The sequence below is a fragment of the Podarcis muralis genome, chromosome 7, assembly GCF_964188315.1.
Source record: "Podarcis muralis chromosome 7, rPodMur119.hap1.1, whole genome shotgun sequence".
Taxonomy (NCBI): Eukaryota; Metazoa; Chordata; class Lepidosauria; order Squamata; family Lacertidae; genus Podarcis; species Podarcis muralis.
Genome location: NC_135661.1, coordinates 27,261,722 through 27,277,723, shown reverse-complemented (window position 1 = coordinate 27,277,723; position 16,002 = coordinate 27,261,722). Strand labels below are relative to the sequence as shown.

At 47.1% G+C, this 16,002-nt stretch overlaps 1 protein-coding gene across 5 annotated transcripts in view; it reads left to right on the top strand.

Annotated features, from left to right (window-relative positions):
- CAMTA1 (calmodulin binding transcription activator 1) overlaps positions 1 to 16,002 on the top strand; it is a 680,765-nt gene that overhangs the window by 618,086 nt on the left and 46,677 nt on the right. The gene's annotated exons all lie outside the window — the stretch shown is intronic.

The following is a 16,002-nucleotide window of genomic DNA, read 5'->3' as shown; positions in this document are numbered from 1 at the left end:
CTCGGGTTAGAAAGGGGATGTGTGTGTGCATTTGCGGGGTGGGAGCTTTAGATTCTGATCAGGCTTCCGGTGAGGCGGGGAGCGTGGAGCTTGGCTGAGCACATTCCGGGGGCGCCAAGCGCTCTCCTCGCCAGGCAGGCCTGCGATTGGGTTCCAGAGCAGAGCCCTGCTGCTCAGTCCAGGAGCCAAGCCCATTAGCTTCATCACATTTCCACATAAATCACATTCTATCGCAGGCTTCACAGTTTGATTTCCTGATGTTTCCAAATTTCTCTGCCCTGAAGGAGATTAGCCCGTGATTGAATCTGAATGTGTTGCCTGCTCCTCCTCCTCCTCCTCCTCCTCTCCTCCAGGAGTCCAGGGCAGGCTTTCGCCGGAGAGGCTTCTTCTTTCTCCTTCTCTCCCTCCCCCAATTCACCTGTTGCATAATGCAGCTCAGTCTCCTTCCTCCCACCCCAGTTACTTTCATTCTTCCAGGCTTCTGAAGCACAAACTTCTGCAGGTGAGCTTTGATTCCCTGCCCTGCCTCAGAGTCAACCCTCTTTCTTCTGGTTCCTGGACCTGGCTGAGCCTCCACTGCCACCAGCCACTTAATTACGGGGTCCAGATGCTGCCTCCTTGGGGGCAGATTCAGGCAGAATTTATCAGCCCTCCAGAAATGGCTTTTAATTTCAGGCAGTGGAAGGTAACTTTCCTTGGCAAGGAAGTACGCCTGCTGTCCTGGCCACAGAGGAAGCTCACTGGGTAGGGCAGGGCAGATCATGCAGGTGCTTTGATCTGTTGAAAACGAAGTGGAATTAGCCAGCAGAAGAAACACAAGATAAGGGAATCTGCCTCTTAACTTTGCTATTTGTATATAGTGCCATCAAAGTGGGCGGCACATCACATCAAGGGTAGAGCCATGGTGCTCACCTGACCTTGGACTACAGCTCCCATGATCCTCCCTGTCCACTGCCCATGCCGGCTGCTAGGGCTGCTGGGAGTCTGAGCCCAACAGCAGCATCTGAAGAAAGGAGGTTGGGGAAGGCTGGTCTAGATTTTGAAAGCGGGAGGCAGTGGGAAAGAAACAGGGCATGTTGATGCGTGTCCATGGTCACATGTGCACCCACACATGGATGCCAACACATGTCACTACCAGGGAAGGCTACCAGGTTCAGGATCTCGAGCCAAGAGTCACAGTAAGCCACAGGGAAGGAAGGTGCATTCTATGTTATTAGCAGGGGTAGATCAGCCATAGGGTACAGGCTAGCTGCAGCTCTTGGTGAGCAACCCAATCTGCATGTATAGTATTACAAAACAGGAATTGGTTAGCAGGCCTGCAGAGTGGATACAGCTGAAAATGTGCATGCTCTGAAGCTCAGATATGGCCTGAACTGACAGCTCAGTGGACGCGTCATGTGGAAAAGGGAAAGCCAGGAGAAAGGAGAGAGGCAGAGGGCAAAAGAGGTCTGGCAGGGAGCAACTGAGCCCTGGAGGCACATGTGGTGGGGAGACGAGAAGAGAGACCCTGAGAGACATGATCAGAGAGAGAAAACGCCAAGGTGGGCCTTTTCCAAGAAGAGCAGGAGGAGTACGAAGTTTCTTTGCGAGCTAGACTTGTGTGGCTACCAAGGGTTGGATGGCCAGGCAGCCTGGCTCTCCGATCAGAAGGTGGGTCTTGTCATGCACAAACAGCCAGAGGGAAGGCAGTGAGGATGGTAATGGCCGGAAGGAGGCAAGACATTGGAGGTTCCCTTGAGCCTTGCACAGGACAAGTGAACTAGAGGGTTCGTGTAGCACTGTGCCAGGCTGTTGCTGTTGGGTGGCCCCCAGGGCGTGTGAAGGGGATAGATCTTGAAGCCTGGGTCAGGTGGCACTTGGGGTCAGGCAAAATGGCCGTATTTGGAAAGGAGGAGCCCGCTTCCAGAGAGTTGTAGAGGGAGCTGCAGGGAGGTGCTATAACGAGCTGGAAACAGTGCGAGTCCCTGGCAGTTGGCACCTGTCAGCTACTTCCAAGCACTCGGCCTTCAGCCTGCTGTTGTGCTTAATTGTTTCCCCTCCTGCTCCCCGCTATCCTTGCTTTGAGAGCTCTCCAAGCTGATCTGCAGATGCCCTTGGAGGCATCTGGTAGCTGAAACAAGATTAGCAAAGCAGAACTCCGTGTGCTCCAGCCAGGCCATCTGATCAGCAGCACTGCAAGGCAGCTGAGCCAGGAGAGCTGCGATGGTGGCCTTGACACTGCCACCATCTTTCCAGTTCTGTAAAGCAGAAGATAAAGGAAAGGCCAGCTGGGTTTTCGCAGCAGGCTGCCACAGACTCTGAGATTTAGTCACACTTGCTTTTCTCTGGGTCTCATACCTTGGGTGCTGCTGTCACAAATTTTACCGACTTTACAGGTTGTTGTTGTTGTTTTATAATGGAATTGTGAAAATTTAGGGCCTGTGCTTCCCCTTTGCCTTGCCCTGAGGACCAATTGCCACTGTCACAGCACATGTGGTATTTAGTCCTGAGGAGTGCTCCAGTCTCAGTTTCCAAAGCCCCAAGCACCAGATTTCCACAGACAAACAGTCGGCTGCTCTGCGTCTCAAACAGTTTTTCTTTAGCACTGCCATTTTTTCACCCGTCATGGCATCCAAGCATCATGTGGCCTCCAAAGTATTTGCTTGCATAACATGGATTTGTTGGGAAGGCAAGGAATGGGTTGGTGGGAAGTGCCAGAAAGAGAATGCAGAAGGTGCACTAGACTTGGTTGATGGAAGTGAGATAACAGCGACAAGGATATTTAAGTCCAGGACAATGATATATATAGCAGTTAATGGAAATAGTGGCAAATTTTTCAATGTGGCCATTTCTGGAGCAGGATTCAGAAGTTCTGAAATAGCATTACTCACCCATCATTTCATTGGTTGGTTGGTTGGTTGGTTGGTTGGTTTGTTTAAAGTTTTTTTCAACATTTATATAATACATAAAATTTCAAGCTTAAACAGAGCACAATTTGCTGTTATTATGAAGGAAAAAATATTGTCCTGCTGAAGACTCAGCATTACTAACTTAATATAACACGATCTGGATCATTCTTAGGGAAATACAAAGCGAGGCATTGCATTTGGCCGCAACCACTAATTTTTACTGTATTCAACAAAACTGTTCCATCTTCTCCAAAAGCAGCTTTGCTTATGTTTCTGAATAACCAGAAATGGAACTCAAGGCAGCTCACAAAAGTTAAAACAAACACAAATAAAACACAGAAAGTCTTGGAGTGGCCACAAGAAAGGTCCTCTCCTGCGTCCCCACCAAACATGCCTGTGAGGGGGGAGGGACTGAGATCAGGGCCTCCCCAGAAGATCTCAGAGCCTGGGCAGGTTCATATGGGAGAATAATGTCCTTCAGATAGCCTGGGTATGTAAAGATCTTTATAGGTCATAACCAGCACTTCAAATTGTGTCCAGAAACAGACCGGAAGGCAGTGGAGCTGTTATAAGAAGGGATTCATATTCTATCCCCAGCTAATAGTCTGGTTGCAGCTCTCTAGGCCAGCTGAAGGTTCCACGCACTTTTCAAAGGCAGTTCCACATACAGCACATTACAGTATTCCAGATGTGGTGAAGCTAAGGTGTGTGTCACTGGGGCCAGATCAGACAAATGCACTCCTGGCCACCACACAGACCTGAGGCATGCCCAAACTGCCTTCAAGGGGCGTCCCCATCCATTACAGGCTGAGCCCTATTGTTCCACCTTCTGACTGACCAAGAGCACCTCTGTCTTGCCTGGATCAAGTTTCAATTTGTTCACCCTCCTCCAATCTGTTGCTGATGACAGACGTTGGTTTAGAGCCAAGGCAGTTTCCTTGGATTTAGGTGGAAAGGTGAAATAGAGCTAGGTGTCATCAGCATACTGGTGCCACCCAACCCCAAAACTCTGGAAGACCTCTACCAGCGGTTTCATGTAAATGTGAAATAACCTGGAGGACAGGACAGAACCCTGTGGCACTGCACAAGCCAAAGGCCAAGGCATCAGACAGGAGTCCCTCAGCACTAGCTTCTGGTTTGCTCACCCAGGAACGCATGGAGCCACTGTAAAACAGTGCTTTCAGGTCCCATCCCAGCAAGGTGGATCAGACAACTATCATGGTTGATGGTTTCAAAAGCTGTTGAGAAGTCCAGCTGAACCAACTGGGACACACTCCCCCTGTCCAATTTCTGGCATAAGTCATTCACCAAGGCGACCCCAAGCCATCTCTGTCCCAGAAGAGGCCTAAAACCATGTCGAAATGAATCTAGAAAATCCATCTCAACCAGAAACCTCTGGAGATGCAGTGCCACCACATGCTTCAGTACCTTGCCCAGAAATGGATTATTGGAAGCCAGTGGATAATTATCCAACATGGTGGGATTCTAATACTGTTTTGAAACATCACATTCCCAGCAGATGGTGGGGATCACCTCTCATTTTGGCATTTCCAGCACATGGTAGAGTGATTTTTTATTAATCTTTTCTATCTAGACCAGATGGTTATATAAATGTTTTTAAAAACCTACTACTACTACTGAGTTTTAAAACTCATCATTCTTCTGGGAGCTTTTGATAATGATGATGCTTCATTACACGTATTAGTCGCCTTCTACCAAAGCCTCAAGGAGACTCACAAGAAGATGAAGTTGCTACCCAGGAGGACTCCCCTGCGAGCGCCTGAGGGCCCTAGTTCTGCCACTCACCACCTGGCCTAGGGCAGGGCCTGACGGGCTCCATAAAGGACTGCTGCTGCTGCTGGGCAGAGAGGGCTCCATCTTTGTTTTTGTTTTTTGTTTATAAATTGCTGCTATTTTTTTACCTCTGTAATTTTAAACTGTGATATTAATGCTGTATTTTTGTTTTAGATTTTGATTTATGTGGAAATTGTTTTCCATTTGGTTGTGTATTTTTTTGGATGTGGTTTATTTGTTGTTTATGACTTTTGTAATTATGTAAATCTTGTCATGTTGTAAGCCGCCTTGAGCATTGTTTTTAACTGTGGAAAGGCAGCATACAAATAAAATGATGGTGATGATGATGATGATGATGATGATGATGATGATGATGATGTTTAAAACAATACAAACCATCAAGGACCACCCTAGTCTAGATGAATTCATGGATGAGAAGGCTCCCAACCACCGATACCGTGCTAGCTAAGTGGAACCTCCATGTTCAAAGGCAATGTACATCTCTGGGTACCCAGTGCACAAACGCCATCACCTCCATGCCCTGCTTGTAAGCTTGGAAGAGGCACCTGGCCAGCAGCTGTCAGAAGATGAGACCCAGAATTGGACAGGCCTGGAGTGGGTCTGCATGAGATTGGATCTTGGAGGTCCGGCATGAAGTGTGTGATGTGAGTGTGTGGAAGTTCTCCAGACAGCTGAATGTTGGAAGACTCGGGACAGATAAAAGAAAGTTCTTCATGCCCCAGAGTTAAATGATGGAACCAGCTCCCACAGGAGGCAGTGATGACCACCAACTTGGATGGTGTTAAAAGAGGATTGGAAAAATTATGAAGGGGAAGAAGGCTGTCAGCGGCTACTAGTCATGGTGACCATGCTCTGCTTCCACTGTGTGGAAGGACATCAAGCCTTCACATTGTGATTTGGATATAGATCTGTCCAAGACTCTTGTTTCTTAAGGTTATTGCATTTTAGGATGCCCACCACCACCACCTATCAGCCAGAATCTCTTCTGAAGCGATCAATAGGGCATTCTGCTTACATATGGAGCTAACAGCTTTTTATATGGATGACAAAGTTGTCACAACTGGTTAATAAGAAACCACAGGGAACTAGCTTTACAGGGGAAATGCAGGAAAATCATTCTTGCTGAAGTCAAAACCTTTGACGTGCCGTGCTCTGTTCTTTCACCTACTCTCCCACCTTCGTGGCAACTTTCTTTTTACACACCAAGAGAGAATATAAGAATATAAGAGCTGAACATGCTCCAGTCTATGACAGGCCCAGATCCTTGCAGACCCCAGACCCTTACGTTCTGCACCCACAACTATCAGAGGCAGTAATGGTTCTGAATACCAGTTCCTGGGAACCACAGGAGAGAAGAGTGCTCTTGTGCTCAGGGCCAGCTTCCCAGAAGAGGCATTTGGTTGGCCACTGTGAGAACAGGATGCTGGACTGGATGGGCCCCCTTTGGCCAGATCCTGCAATCTCTTCTTATGTTCTCAATACCATCCATTGGGCCAAAGGGCTTCCCCTCCCTCTCCGCAAAGGGATCGTCTCCATCTCAGCCCTCGGTGACGTCGAATGTTCAGGGAACTCTCTTGTCACACACGACGTTGTCTGCTCTTTCGCACAGCGTTGTGTTTGACAACTGAATCTCTCTCCGCCTTCCACGCTGCACTTCCGCGCATCAAAAGCCGAGCTCGCACCTCCAGCAAATGCTGCTCCGTGTCAGTCATCCGTAATCACTGTGTTCTTGTTTTCTCCTAATTATTCAAAGCACAGACCTGAAACAGCCAACGGAATTCTTAAGTCTGTAATCTTGGTGATTATAGAATATTTAAAGGGTGGGGGTTGACCACTAACAGCAAAAGCTTTCATTTATATATCAAAGCAATCAGAGCCTCATCATTGCCTGGTCAAGGAGCTCCACCGTGTGGCTGGCAGTAAGAACGGTTCTCTTTTTTCCCCCTATAAAATTGGGGCTGGAGGAGTAGGGGTTGTTTTCACACTGCACTGCTTCAGCACAGCTTCACCCAGTGAGCGTTCATTCTCTCTTGATTTGTTTGTGGGGAAGTGAGACGATGTTGCAAGGATTATCCCCCATTTTCCTGTCCCTTTCCTTATCGCATTCATGTCGAGAGGACGGGGGAGCAGATCTGTTGCTCAAAGTCTCCCACTTGACCGCCGCCTGAATTTGCTAATAGGCAATTGAATCCTACCCTGAAAATAATGACTGTCTGCAAGTGCCCCGAGCCTACCAAATCAGGATTTATTATCTGCACAGGGCATTCAAGGCTTAAAAACTGTTCCGGCTTCAATTTCTTTCTAATCGCCGTGGAACCCTGGCATGGGCCACAATGCTCATTCATATTACAAATGCCTCTTTCTTTATCTCCCTCCCTCTGGGTCTTCTGTATTGGCAGCACTCGGGTATTTGTATAAATAGCAGGGATAGGGATGCCTAGCAAAGAGCTGTCAGAGATCAAGCCGCCACAGGCAGATCTTCCCAGTCAGGTCACGCATTTAGCAACATGTCCTGAGGTGTTGCAAAATCCAGGGATGTGCCAGTGTTTGCGAACTGTAGTTTAGAGAAAAGGTGAGTAAAAGGTTGCACGATATTTATTTATTTGTTGATGTTACTGTTTATTTCATAAAATTTATACACACGCTTGACTGGAAAAAGAAACTGACAACAACCTCAAAGCAATTTACAAAAAGACAAAACAAGAAAATCAAGAAGAAAAAATCACAACCATACTTTAAAACATGCAAAAATTTAAAATACTAAAATGTATTAAAATGACCTCAACCTTCTAAGTATCTGGGTAAAGGTAAAGGGACCCCTGACCATTAGGTCCAGTCGTGGCCGACTCTGGGGTTGTGGCGCTCATCTCACTTTATTGGCCGAGGGAGCTGGTGTACAGCTCATGTCATTTCATCATGTCAGCTGGTCATGTGGCCAGCATGACTAAGCTGCTTCTGGCAAACCAGAGCATCGCACGGAAACGCCGTTCACCTTCCCGCCGGAGTGGTACCTATTTATCTACTTGCACTTTGACATGCTTTCGAACTGCTAGGTTGGCAGGAGCAGGGACCGAGCAACAGGAGCTCACCCCGTCACAGGGATTTGAACCGCCGACCTTCTGATTGGCAAGTCCTAGGCTCTGTGGTTAACCCACAGTGCCAACCACGTCCCCAAGTATCTGGGTAGGCTTGTCTAAACAAGAATATTTTATAGCAGCCACCGGAAGAGTATAGTGAAGGCAAGTGCTTGCTCTCAATAGGCAGGGAGTTCCAAAGATCAGGTGCTGCCACACTCAATGATCAAGTTCTTACAAATGCGGAATGGGTATTATGTGGCACCTGGAATGGTGCCAGTTCCTCTCTCTCCTTCTTCCCGTTGAGACATCTGGTTGGCCACTGTGAGAACAAGAAGCTGGAGGAAGAGGAGGCAGAGATGGGGCCCCTGTGGTCGGATCCTGATCCAGCTGCTGCTGCTGCACTTCTTGTTCTTAGGTGTGATGCTGGGAATCAAAAGCAACCAGCAGCTAATAACACTTGAGGTTTCCAAAACCGTTTGTTTATTTCCCCCCCCCCCCCAATTTATATGCCATCTTTCTGCCCACCTTGAAACAGAGGGAAAGTCCTCCTTGCTGAGACGTTTGCTTTATAATTTGCTCTTTTAATTCAAGAGCCAACTCAAAGAACCATTTTGTGATGGGGCAGCCTATAAATAATAGGCAAAGCGGCCTTTAGGCAGGCAGGCAGGGGTGGCCTCTCTCGTTTCGGAGATGCTTTGCAGGCTAAGCCTGCCTTTCCGGCCTGGAAGCAGGGAGAGGTGTCCCAGGTGTGCCACAGCCAAGCCGGTGCTTTGCTTTTGCTGATGTCGAGCTTGTGGGTTTGTGGGAAGCCATAAAGGGGCCTTGCAATGGGCACCAGAGGAGGAGGAGGAGAGAGGAATTAATGGCTCCTGCCGCAGGAGTCGTAAATGAGCCGCGTGGCAGCCGCTCAGCACTTCGCCAGTTTGTGTACCTGGTATAGAGATTCGGGAGAGAGCACCAAACTAGGAGGGGAGCTTCTGCACACACACACACAAAATCCCCTGTTTGCCAGCCCAGGAGCAACTGAGCAAGGCCTCTGATGTGCCAGAAAGTAAGGAGGACCAGCTGTGATGTGGACATCACCACTGCCCGCTGCTCCCCTGTGGCCCATCACTGAGAACCTCTGACTTTGATATTGTAGTCCTAGGCCCACCTACTTAGGAGTAAACCCCGGTGAGCTCAATGTCACGTTCTCCAGAATAGAATTGTTTAGATGACTCAGAAGTAAACAGAACAGACATCCCCAGCCAAACCACAAGAAACACCTCTGTTTCAGCAGCTCACCCAACACCACTACACACAATATACACACACTGTCTCAAAGGTGCGCACACACACACCTTCCTGACCAAGCCTATTTCTCCAGAGCAGCTCTCCCCAGCCTGGTGTGCTCAAGCTGTTTTAGACTACAACTCCCATGATCCCCAGAGTACAGTTGGGGCTTATGGGAGTTGTAGTCCGAAAAGCCTGGAGGGAACCAGGTTGGCAAAGGTTGTGCCAAAGGGACTCTAGTTGCCCATCTGGGAAACAGCCCTCTAGGGTAATCCTCAAAGCGCCGTGTCTCCGAAGCGAGGACAAATTGTTTCCAACACTTTAATATGCTTGGGAAATTACGACCAGGAAAGGCTGGGTTGGGCCTGCAGTGCAAATCAGCTGAGAAACTTTAATAAGGAGTAAGGGCTGCTTGAGTTTTTCACTCTCCTTGGTCCTGAAAGTAGAACTTTTAAACACAGGCATCTCCCCCACTTACGTGGGGTTTTGTTTCTGGGTGACATGTGTTTAAGTGAAAGTGTGCAGCGTAGGGAACACCATCTAAAAAGCCTGTCAACGCCCTCTAAACCTCTGGAAACCCTTGAAAAACCCTTTTAAAAACCAGCAGCACTTACCAGACTGGCATGAATGGTGGCAATAGTGACTGTCTTCCTCATTGCTGGAGGATAATGTGGAAACAAGGCGGGTAGACCAGTCCCCCGTACGCGCCTGGATATGATTCAGAGGTAGACCTATATCCTGCATTTCCCCTCTCTTTTTTTGGCTTTTTTTCTTTTCTTTTTTTTTTCTTTTTTTTCTTTTTTTTTTTTTTTGCCTTTTTGCAGTTTAAGTCAATTTACTTCATTATTTCTCAGCGCATATATACACAGTCGTGTGCGGGTCGAATGCGCATAAATGGGGAGAGGCCTGTAAATGTAAGAAAACAGCAAGCTTCTGGTTCTTCTACTATCCCATAACATTCGTAGTGTCTTTTCTGCACTATCAGGCCCTTTATTTGGAATTTACTGTTTAATAACTGCAGCCCCTTCCGGATATGGACCTGGCGTTCCACCAGAGGCTCGTTTCTCTCTCTCTCTCTCTCTCTCCCTCCTTCCCTCCCTGCCTCTCTGACACTCAAAATATCTGCATGTTATGGAAGCCTTCTTCCTGCAAAGTGCAGTCTATTCCCATTGTTTTCAGTGCTTTCTCCCCTAATGCAAAGCTTTTGTAGATAGATCGATAGTTACCATATTTTTCGCTCTATAAGACGCACCAGACCACAAGACGCACCTAGTTTTTGGAGGAGGAAAACAAGAAAAAAAATATCCTGAATCTCAGAAGCCAGAACAGCAAGAGGGATTGCTGCACAGTGAAAGCAGCAATCCCTCTTGCTGTTCTGGCTTCTGTGATAGGTGCACAGCCTGCATTCGCTCCATAAGATGCACACACATTTCCCCTTATTTTTTAAGAGGGAAAATGTGAGTCTTATAGAGCAAAAAATACGGTATTTGTGCGCCCCTTTTGGAGACCAGAGCTATACCCCGCACTCGAGAAGTGTGTAATCCAAGGAATCGTTTCATTCCAAGCAGGTCAAATTGGGTCAGTCCACTGCGATAAATGGATAGGATGACTTTCTTCCCGTCCCTGGTCCCCACCAGTTACTTACTCAGAGCTCCGTGATTAACCCTGGTGAAGCCGAATGCTTTTGGCTCGGCACCACATGGCTCAGAAAGGGCAATCTCTTTAGGCACTTGGTTTGGGAGACGAACGTGATGCCGTTATAGCCGCAGGTCCCAGACCTTCACAAAGAGGCAGCTACACTTCTAATTGCCTTTTTGTAGTTAAAAGAAAATGCTCTGCCTTGCTTGACCCGCAGCTGCAATTAAGGAGCAAATGACAGACTCCGCCGGGTTTCTAAGGAGATCTTGGAATGAGCAGCGGTTGCTGGAGAAGAAAGGCTTGCAAAAGGAACCCCAAACAGGGATATTGTTTCAAGTCTGCTCGCTCAGCGATGCACATCCAGGTGGGTTTTCACAACCCACAAAAGGGTGGGAGACACCTCATGCCAGGATTTGAAAGTTGTTATTGTGTAGGTGTTGGGAGGTATGAAAAGAGAAATCTAATTAAAGTTTATTCCAGTTGAGAAAAACCAGAAGCGATCCCTTTATTTCTGTCAGTTAAAACTTGTGGGGAGTCTGGAATGAAAAGGCACATGCCACTTTTTCAAATGGGCAGTCGCCAAGGAGACCCCGGCTGTTGTGTGTCCACAGTGAGGGGCTTTGGAGACAGGGTAGTAATTTTTTTCTTGGAAATGTAAGAACACAGGAGAAATGGGGGAAGCTGCTTTATACTCAGACCAGCAGCTCATCCAACTTCTGACCAGCAGTGGCTGCCTAGGACAGGGGTCAGCAAACTTTTTCAGCAGGGGGCCGGTCCACTGTCCCTCAGACCTTGTGGGGGGCCGTACTATATTTTGAAGAAGAAAAATGAACTAATTCCTATGCCCCACAAATAACCCAGAGATGCATTTTAATTCAAATAAATAAAAGGACACATTCTACAGTGGTACCTCAGGTTACAGACGCTTCAGGTTACAGACGCTTCAGGTTACAGACACTTCAGGTTACAGACTCCGCTAACTCAGAAATAGTGCTTCAGGTTAAGAACTTTGCTTCAGGATGAGAACAGAAATCGTGCTCCGGCGGCGCAGCAGCAGCAGGAGGCCCCATTAGCTAAAGTGGTGCTTCAGGTTAAGAACAGTTTCAGGTTAAGAACGGACCTCCGGAACAAATTATGTACTTAACCCGAGGTACCACTGTACTCATGCAAAAACACGCTGATTCCCGGACCGTCCGTGGGCCAGGTTTGGAAGGCGATTGGGCCAGATCCAGCCCCTGGGCCTTAGTTTGCCTACCCATGGCCTAGGATTTCGAACAGGGGTTTCTCCCCAGCCCTCCCTGAGAGGGTATTCCAGGGGATGAACCTGGGACCTTTTCATGCAAAACTCGTAGTCTACAGCTGGGCTGTGGCCCTGCTTCTCACATGTGTGGTTTTATATTTCCATGGAAGTCATAAAGACAGGAATGGCTACATAAGGGTCATGGGGTAAGCCACAAAGTCCTAGTCTGAAGGTCAGGGAGTTTTAAGTAAGCCATTATTTTACTTTATTTTAATATATTATATTATTTCCAAACAGTTGTAACCAGGTCTGTATTGACTATTTTCAATCCCAGAGCAAGGAACAATGAGAACAATATTCTCTGAGCATCAGCCCCAGAGATGATAAAAAAAATGCTGCCCTGCTTTACAGGGCTGTTGTAGATGTTACTGCAGTCATATATGTATGTAGCACAGAAATGTGTTTCTCCCCAGTTGATATCCTAGGCCCTTTTAAAATGGGGTTGGGGGGGTTGGGGGGGATATTGGGTTGTTGTTTTTATTTTGATTATATATTTTGTGGTTTTATATTTTGTGGGTGTGTCGTTTGTGAGAGGCGGAGGGAGAGTTGTATGCATGGCTGTGCATAGGTGAAATGGATCTGTGTGAAAGATGATGATGATGATGATGATGATACCCTGCCCATCTGGCTGGGTTTCCCCAGCCACTCTGTGCGGCTCCCAACAGAATATTAAAAACACAATAAAACATTTAAAACTTCCCTAAACAGGGATGCCTTCAGACAGATGCCTTTGTCTCTGGTCTATATGTGTGTACATGAGAGAGTATGTGTGTGGTGCAGCTGCATTGTATATTAATAAATAATAATAATAATAATAATAATAATAATAATAATAATATACTACCCTGTACCCGGAGGTCTCAGGGTGGTTCATAGAACAAAATCAAAATATAAGACCACAAAATAAATAATCAAAATAGAAACAACAACCCAATAACTCACCCACCTCCAAAAAACCACATTTTAAAAGGGCATAGGATCTCAATCAAATCAACCAAAGCCCTGGTTAAAAAGGAACTTTTTTGCCTGGTGCCTAAAGGTGTATAATGGAGGCGCCAGGTGAACTTCCCTGGGGAGAGCATTCCACAGATGGGGAGCCACTGCAGAAAAGGCCAGTTCTCGTGTTGCCACCCTCCAGACCTCTCAAGGTGAAATCACAAAAAGAAGGGCCTCAGAGGATGATCTCAGGGTCCAGGTAGGTTCATATGGGAAGAGGCATTCCTGAGCCACTTAAGGCTTTCTAGGTCAAACCCAGCACTGGTTTTTTTTAAACATTTTTAATTTTATTGAAAAAATTGTAGCATAATCAAACATTTAAATTACATTTTTCAATTTCAACTCACCCCCCCCCCCCACAACTTCCCACTACTTCCCTTCCTGGTTTATAGCATATCTGTTTCTTCTGCTTATAATTTTGTATTCCTTATATATTAAAATTAAGGTTGTATCATTTATCTATTCTTCTCATTTTTACCTCATAATTATACTTTCTGTTTGTATTTGTCCATTGTAAGTGTATTACTCGAATCCTGCCAGTGAGTTCATTTCAGTGCATTGTTTCTGTACATACATCATAAAAGGTTCCCAATCTTTTTTAAAGTTAAAACAAAAAAAATTCCTTCCAGTAGCACTTTAAAGACCAACTAAGTTAGTTCTTGGTATGAGCTTCAGATACCTGAAGAAGTGTGCATGCACACGAAAGCTCATACCAAGAACTAACTTAGTTGGTCTTTAAGGTGCTACTGGAAGGAATTTTTTAAAAGTTGTTATTGTCCTTATCTTTAAGTCTGATAGCTTCACCATTTCAGCGTACTCCATCAACTTTTCTTGCCAATGTTCTTTCGCTGGTATTTCGTCGGTTTTCCATCTTCGGGATAGTAAAATTCTGGCTGGGTTTGTTTTGTTTTTGCAAACCCAGCACTCTGAATTGGACCCAGAAACTAACTGGTAGACAGTGCAGTCGGACCAGGATCAGTGTAACGTGCTCAAACTGTCTTGCTCTGGTGAGCAACCTGGCTGCTGAATTCTGCAGTAGCTGAAGTTTCCGAACCGTCTTCAGAGGCAGCCCTACGTATAATGCATTGCAGTAATCTAACCTTGAGATTACCAGAGCATAGACAACGGTAGTTAGGCTATCCCTGTCCAGATAGGGGCGTAGCTGGGCCACCAGCCGAAGGTGATGGAAGGCACTCCAGGCCACTGAGGCCGCCTGAACCTCAAGTGACAGCAAAGGATCCAGGGGGATGCTTCTGTTTCGCTATTTATTCATCTCTCTACCCAAACTCCAATGAGATCTGGTGTGCTTTCCAAGCAGTTTTGATCTTCCAGCCTTTCCGGGAGGGAGGTGGCAATGGGCTGTTTTATTAACCTTCCCTTCATAATGCTCTCCCCCCCCCCCTTCCCACTGATTCATTATGTGTCAGGAAGCCGAGCGTGACATGTTAAAAGCCATCTTGATAGTATTTTATATTCAGTGCTAACAACTCACTGGCTCAGAGGAGGTTTTCTTTAAAAAGCCGGGGGTGGTGGGGGGTTGCGCTGCGCAAGGAAAGCGAGACAATCTGCATATTGGATGTGCCAAGACAGTCGGTAATTTACATTAAGCATCCTGAAATTCTCTCCTTGCAATCTGTCACCCTTCAGTGGGTTTTCATCGTATAACCTTCACGACAGAAGGGGGAGCAGCAGCAGAAAAAAGAAGCTCATTTGGAGGAGAAGGAGCAGCAGCCTAGCTTGGTGACCCAGTGAGGGAAAGGTGGGGCGTGGGGACAGGATTCGTGGCCAAAAGAACAGCAAAGTTGAAGGCCGGCATTGTTCTTCTTCAGAGAGCTGGGGATGGACCAGTGGAGAAACCTCTCCCTATTCTGTACAGACTCAGAGCCAAATTGAAGAGTCCTTGCAAGGGTTTCCCCCCATCACCTCACAAAACACCGCCGTACTTTCTTGAGCAGCAAAAAAGGGTCCCTTCCAACTTTACGATTCCATCAGCAGCAGGACGCAGAACCGTACGTGCACTGCAAGGGAAACATAGCTCTGGAATCTGTGATGTCACACCTTTGTACTCAGACCAGAAGCTGTCGCAAGCCCAAGGATTCCAGAGCCCCTGCAAAGTTGTGCCGGAGACAGTGGTCCCTCAGGCCAGCCATTGATTAAATATTGGCTCTGAACTGTTTGCACACAGGCTATGCAAAGCTTAAAGGTAAAGGGACCCCTGACCGTTAGGTCCAGTCATGGACCACTCTGGGGTTGCAGCACTCATCTCGCTTTACTGGCCGAGGGAGCCGGCATAGAGCTTCCGGGTCATGTAACCAGCATGACTAAGCCACTTCTGGCGAACTAGAGCAGCGCACAGAAACGGCGTTTACCTTCCTGCCGGAGTGGTACCTATTTATCTACTTGCACTGCATGCTTTCGAACTGCTAGGTTGGCAGGAGCAGGGACTAAGCAACGGGAGCTCGCCCCATCGTGGGGATTCGACCCACCGACCTTCTGATTGGCAAGCCCTAGGCTGACAGACTAACCCCACAAGCAGGAAGCAAAGACATATTTCACAGATGTGTTTGAAGGATGGGTGTGGTGCCTACTGGCTAGTGCGTATAATGTCATGACTGGAGCCTAATGCTGAAGAGTCTTTAAAAATTTGCTTCCTTTTGTTTTCACCTGTTGTTCTGCTGTCTGCCCATCTACAGCTCCTTCTCTCCTGCCACTTCAGTGTCATCTTCTTTTCTCTCAAAACACACCTTCTCTTTCCAGGACTTCCTTCCTTTCTGGCCCAACGCCTAATATGCCCCAGGTGAAGACAAATAGTTTTCCTCCTCAACTGCAAATCTCTGCCTCTTGCCTGTTTATCTAAGCAGGGCTGCAACTAAAACAAGGGAGGCATCTGAAATTCTCCTTGTTTTGGTTCCAAAGTTGAACTGAAGGACCAGGAATCCTATGTAGTTCTCTTTTTTTATTTTCAGGTGGTGCGCAAAGGGCCATGCATGCACACTTCACCACAGCCTTCAATGCA